Genomic DNA, 6000 nt, shown 5'->3' with positions numbered 1-6000 from the left:
GACCCTTGGACTCAAATGGCTCTGGAGGGAAAAGTGAGGTAGGTGACCTTGCACAGGTCTCTCTCACTTAAATCCTGTTCACTTGCATATCATGGCATCACCTTCCTGATATCCTAATCCTCTTCAAAAATGAAGGACAAAACAAGATATAGATCTAGATATCCCCTAGTATATTTTTCTTCTATATGTATGTGTATTTAAATTAGATCTGAGAAGTCCATTCATATATATATATATATATATATATATATATATATATATATATCCAATTTATTGGATAGGAAAATATAGATATAGATATATGAACATCTTAGGAGAAAGGGAAAGAATATATTGTAGGTAGTTCCACCTAACACCTGATATCTAATTGCTAAATTTTTATTATGAGTACATAGCATTTTGAAAGCAGTGTACTCAGAAAATTAGGACTTGATTTATTGTTTCATTGAGTATTGAGACAATACAGTTTTGGGGGAAATGTTAGCAATTAAGAGTAAACTTAAATATGTGTCATATGTACATTTTCTTTTTCATTGAGAGCCAATTGGCAAATATTTAACAGCACTACACTAGTCAAAACTTAGCTGAACTTATCTTCCCATGGAACTTCCTTATTGTAGGCATATAAGTTGATCTTTCCTCTCAATGTTAATGCAGTGTTGAAGCAGCCAAGTCACAAGTGGGAAAAAGTAGGTAGTTGAATAGGGGCAAGGGACCAACCAATATTTATCTCTAATGTTTTATTATATGGGAAAAGGGCATAAATTGGAACATCAAAAAGTAAAGATTAGTAATAAACTTAGTTCTTAAACACAAAAGAATTGAGTTTCATACAGTACAATAAATAAATGAGTAGTCAAGAAAAAGACGTACAATGATTATAATATACAATGTAATATTTTATTCTGAAACTACTAATAAAAAGCAATGTATGGCAACAAATCCAATGACATATTGAGAAAGAATAAAATAAATAAATAAATATAGACTGGCTAAAAAAAGAAATAAAATAGCTAAGATGAAATAAGAGAAAGAATAAAGATTATAATGAAGGTATATTATAGGAGGGGATTATGATCCTCAAGGAAGAAAAAAAAAAAAAAAGAGGGAAATCCATTTAATACGCAGGGGTGAATATTTTGGAAATAGTAGTGATATTGGAGGGAGTTAAATATTTAGAATCCAAAAATATAAAAGTTAAAAAAAAATTGACATAATATAAAATACATAACAATAAAATGATAATAACAACTGTACAACAAAAGTATGAGTATAGAGACTACAAATTGAACTTTTTAAAAATTCTGTCTCTGAGAAAAAAAATACCATATACCTAGCAGTTGGGCTATACATCCTGTCCAGTATTTATGGAAGTACTTAGAAATAAGTCATATGGGATAAGTAGGAATGAATGACATTCAGTCTGAAGAGACCATATCCACATTTTTATATTGATTTTGATGAATGATAATATATGAAATTATTTAAACAACAGTACAGACAATAATGATGGAAAAGAGTCTTGAAATAAAATGGATATACACACAGAGACAACCTTCTCCAAAATACTGAAAAATGAATGCAAATGTCATCAATGTGTAAAAATCCCATATTGAATCACAAAGAACATTAGTTATTTAATAGCTTCAATGCCAAACAACAGTAAATTTCAGGCAGTGTAAAGGGCTGAAACTTTGAATAGATACACTTGAATCAGACAACCGAGCACTTAAGGCTAATTATCTATTTGAAATAAGACAATGACTCTATTAGCATATGTTTGGATAAATGGCTCTTCTCTCCCTTGTTCCCTTGTTGCTGGCTCAATATTTGGTATAAAGATAACTGTAGGTGAGGATTAGAGGGTGGGGTGACAAAAGCAAGAGCTGTCTTGGCCACAGGACTAGGAGGAGAGAGGTTGGTGACTTTGGAGTTGAGATCCAGGAGTCTTGTGGCAGTGTTGTCCATCTCCTTCACTTGTCCCCCTAAAGATTAAGGACTTTTGCCTATCCTGACTCTGGTTGATCATGAGGCCTCCAGGGAGCTAGCCCAGCCTTTACATTTTGGCACCCAACGTGGACTAAGGACCCTAATTTCACTGAAGAAGTCCCTGGTGACCAGGAAATAGGGTTAGTATGTTAATAGACAAACAGGGAACTTAGTTTTGTTAAGAGCTAAACTAGTAACTCTCATTTTCTAGCTAAAATGAGGCAGACATTAGGAAAATATTCTCCCCCACCCCCAACCCCAACCTAAGGGAGATCTACAGGAAGCATACTCAGACTTATAAAGAGACAGGTTTTGATTATAACTTGGGAGCAGATTGATGCACTTGTGGATACTTTAGAATGCACATCCCCTTGGTTCTTCAAGGGAGAAGAAATAGAGGCAGATAATTGAAAACTAGTAGGAGATCAATTATGTGAATATTACAATGATAGTGGTCCTGCTTCAATTTCCAAGGAAACATTCTTTATGTACAACTTAATACAATTGGCCTTAAAGAACCCCGCAAGTTATAGAAAAAAGAAAGTTTTAAGAACAGCCAGATGAGGAAATGTGAGGAAAAAGAGGAAGAAACTGGAGAGAGTAATGGAAATATCACCAGAGGGCATGGGGAACTTAAAGAATGTGATTCTCACTCTCAGAGCCCAGCTTCAACCCTACCTACACACAAGCAGGTCCTTGACCCTTCCCTATCAACTTCACTTTCCTGCTTGGAGGGAGGAGGAAGTATGGAAGGGGCAGTGATATCACCAGCACCTTCCTCCAGCAATCACCCCCTCCTATGACTAGATTGCAAAACACATTACTTAAAGCCAAAGAGAAAGGGCAGAATATAGCTGATTTGAGAAAAGAAATGTATCTTGTGATTGAACAGCTTGACTCTTCAGGTCAACAAGAAAGGAGATATACTCCTTTTGATCTAGGCCTCCAGGGAGTTAGCCTGGACTTCACAAGGCAGTAAATGAAAAGATTTTAGCTACCAAATAGATGAATCATTAAAACTAATTTTCCTCATAAGAAACAAAAGAAGAGATTTGAATATCATATTTCTGAAGAGCAAAAAAGATCAGACTGCCCAACTTGAATCACTGAAATTTGAATGTAGAACTTGGTAGTTAGCTGTGCAAATCATTAACTCTTTTTGAATCTTTGCTTCTTCAATGATAAAACAGTGATAAAACAACTTCCTGGTTCAGTGTATGGACTGGAACTTTTGACCTTTAAAAATGTGCACAGGCCAGTCATTAGTTTCTGTTAGATAATCTGTTAGTAGTATAACACTAATAATAATTATTTAAATACTTTTCTCCCACCATCATAGTATGTTGAAGAGATCCTGTGGGATTAAGAATTCTTTTGTATTGACTTACAGTAATCGAAATTTTTGACTGAAGAATCAGTCTTTTTTGGGGAAAAAAAAAATTTCTTTATATCTGAGTAATCTCATCCTCATTCATTCTCTATCTGAAAACTGGATAATTGCCAGAAGTATTTGTAGAGAAACTTTCAGGCAAAGTTTTAGTAGTCCCAGATAAAAGTATTTAGAATTATGAGGAAGTGAACCATATTAAATTACATTACTGTTATTTTATCAGCCCCTAAAATCCCAGAATTTAAGACTATCTACATTTGTAATATTTTCATAGACACTAGAGATTAACTGATATTCAGACTTCTAATTGTAAATCTTCTCATATTGAGCGGTTTTGAGGGATTTAAGTATCTAATATTTGCTTATCACTTCAGATAATTTATTGGGAAAAGGAGAAGACATAAATATCTTCCTCTCTATCCATTTCTATGAGCTCGTCTAAATTTCCTAAAATTGTTTTCAGCCATGAACACAATAGTCATTAGTTCTATAACATGGACTGTTTTTATGGACATAAAGGAGTTACATTTTGTATAGATGTTGGGGGAAAAAAGGAGGAAAGAAAATTTCCAGTGTATTTAGGGAAGGAGTCTTTAATGAGGAGGTACAAATAATTAAATAAATTATCCTTCAACATGATTCACTTTGAATTTGCAAACTCAGATGGGATTTTGTGACATTATCAATAGGTGAAGTTTAGAGCGTCCCAAAATTCACATCTCACTTAAAGGAATAGATCAATTTTTGTTTCTAAACAATTTGGGGAATCCAGTTTGTTTGTCCTTTTTGGAATCACATTGAATGGTTAATGAATGTTATCAATTAGTAGGTATTCAATCATTAAATTTTAATTTATTCTATTCACAGGATTAAAAAAAATGAAGTTGATAATAAATATTACAGTGGGAGATTAATGTTACAATTCCAAAATTATATTTTGTTTTGTTGTTATGGTTGAGGGTTTTTTTAAATAAGTATGTACTATTCATAATTGAGGAATTACTTTTGTCATTGCTAAAGTCAAATAGCTATAGTTTTTAAAGAGATTAAAATTTTTACTTATTTATTTCAATAACCAAAAAACAGAAATTAACTGCAGGGAATACTATGAATATAATGTAATTTTGTAATGAAATTTGTTGTAATTTTATAACTTGGACTTTAAAAAACTGATAATTTTGTATTTTGGTTATTCAGAACAAAAAGTAGTTTTGAGTTGATCAAAAACTATATTGGTCAAATTTTAAGAGATTAAATCCAGGATTATATCTCAGGAATAGTGGGTTAAATAAGTAGCATATTTAAAATTTCTATATGCTATATGCAAAGGTTGATTCAAAATGAGGTGGATATGGATCCCGGGTTAATTATTACTGGCTGTTTTAATTTATCTTTCAAAGAAAAAAGACACTAAATTCTAATGAGTGATTATCTCATTTATTTAAAGATATTATGTCAGTGCTAAAGCAATGGTACAGAAATGGCCACTGGCAGTTGAACTGAATTTAACTAAAACTCCACAAAATTTCCAAGAAAAAATGGTTGTTTCTAACCAAGGTGACTTTAATTATGCTGAATGCTTCTCAGTTCTAGCTTTTTTTTTCTTCAAGGAACATTTAATGTGCCTCAAACCTTTGCAAATAAAAAGGCCACTGTGGAACAGATGGCACAATGAATATAATGGTGGTTGCGGCAGGAAGACCTCTGTTCAAATGTTGTCTCAGACACTGTTTTACTTTGGGCAAGTCACTTGATTTATATTTAATTTATTTTCCTCATTTCTAAAATAGGGATAATAATAGTATCTATTTCCTGAAGTCATAATGAAATACAAATGACTTAATATTTCTAAAGCACTTGGCAATCCTTTTAAATGTTGTATAAATGCCTATTATACCACTGTCACCACCATCACCACCAGAATGTATTCTGAATGTTTTAATTTTTTTCAATAAAACATTATTTTGTGATACCATTATCTGCAGCATATTATGTATTAGAGTATTAAAAACATTTTACCTCATATAATTCTATTAAAAAGACTAATAGACAAAGATAAGGCAAAAGTAGCATCAGGTGGATGTATAAGTGATTGGATAGTGAGAATTAAAGAGTACTAATACAGATAATGACTCAATGTCAACATTTTAGGTCTCTGTTAAAGTACCCTAGGTATCTGTACTTCATACAAAAATTTGCAAAAAAAAGGCAAGATAAGTAAAAGCATAGATATCATACTAGTAAAATGTGTATAGGACTCAAAACCTTAGAGTAAGAACTTAAAAAAAAAAACAAAGGAAGATAAAAGTCAAGATCAAAGATAATTTAGACAAATGAATTTTGATTTGAATCTAATAATAAGAAAATCAGTAGGGATAAGTATAAAATGTTAAATATGGATACAACAAATTATTTTCAAAAGTATAAGATGAAGGAGGTTTACTTATGAAACAGTTATTTGGAATAAGTTCTAAGGGTTTTAGTGAAATTCTTGTCATGTCAGCAGCACGCTATAATTGTAAAACTGCATTAAGAGAAACATAGTTTCCAGGAATAATTTGGCAATAGTCCTACTCTCCTCTATCTTTGTCAGACTTCATCTATAATAGTCTGTTTATTTC

Source organism: Sarcophilus harrisii, chromosome 2, assembly GCF_902635505.1.
Source record: "Sarcophilus harrisii chromosome 2, mSarHar1.11, whole genome shotgun sequence".
Lineage (NCBI taxonomy): Eukaryota > Metazoa > Chordata > Mammalia > Dasyuromorphia > Dasyuridae > Sarcophilus > Sarcophilus harrisii.
Note: the sequence above shows the minus strand (reverse complement) of the source record.